A 1,280-nucleotide genomic window follows, 5' to 3' on the forward strand; every position below is an offset into this window, starting at 1 on the left:
CAAAAAAAAAAAAAGACTATAGTGGTCTCCTCTTATCTGCAGGAGATACACACCAAGGCTCCCATTGGATGTCTGACACCATGGGTAGTACTGAACCCTATACATCCTATTTTTTTTTCCTACACCTATAAACCAACGATAGTTTAATTTACAAATTACATACAGTAAAAAATAAATAAATAACAGCAATACCTAATAATAAAGTAGAACAATTATAACAACATATTGTAATAAAAGTTTGTGAATGTGATCTCTCTCAAAATACCTTACTGTAGTGTACTTACCTTTCTACTGCTGCTGCTTATGAGAAAATAAAATGACCACGTGATGCGATAAGGTGAATGATGAAGGGATTGTGACTTAAGAGTTAGGCTACTATTGATCTTCTGAAGGAGGATCATCTGTTTCCAGTTATCTGGATCATTGAGTCATGATAATATCAATAATGATCAGATGTGGGGAGTGGATGATGTCAATGGTTGGGGATCTCGAGCAGGACAGAGTAGGACCACATAAGATTTCATCACACTGCTCAGAAGGCATGCAATTGAAAGCATATTTAATTAAACCTTTGAATTTTCCATCTAATATTTTCAGACCTCAGTTGAAAATGCAGAAGGTGAAACCATGGGCAAGGGTGGGACTAGTTTATTCATTTTTATTTAAGTACACTTTGGCTGCATCTCACAAGCTTTGAAATGTTGTCTTTAACTTGTTATTAAGTTATAAATATTTTCTAATTTTCTTTATAATTTCTGGCTCAAGCTATGAATGTACTTTAAAATTCCTAAATATATGAGTTTTTGTTATTTTTTGAGATTTCCACTTTATATGTATTTTGATCATAGAATGTGGCATATATGATTCTGATACTATGAACATTTTAAGGCTTGTTTTCTGGCTGAAATTTATAAGTGTTCTAATGTACTTAAATATTTTGTCTTCTTTAAATACTGGGTATAGGATTCTATAAGTGTCCATCAGGTAAACTGCTAATTTTGTTGTTCATATATTCAATATCTTTCCTTTTGTTTTCTTGATCTAGAGTTTCTTTGAGGATTAAATGAGTATTATATGTGTGTGTGTGTGTCTGTGTGTAGTAACTTTATCTATTATATATGTATGTTTATAGTATATAACATATGAGATATATTTATATATAAAACTATATCATGTATATATATATATATATAATGGTGTCTGACACATGGATGAGATTTATAAGTGGCCTAAACATTGTGGTTTAAAGATGTACTCTGGAGTGAGATAGCTCAGATTCA

This window comes from Bubalus bubalis, chromosome 1, assembly GCF_019923935.1.
Source record: "Bubalus bubalis isolate 160015118507 breed Murrah chromosome 1, NDDB_SH_1, whole genome shotgun sequence".
NCBI classification, from domain to species: Eukaryota; Metazoa; Chordata; class Mammalia; order Artiodactyla; family Bovidae; genus Bubalus; species Bubalus bubalis.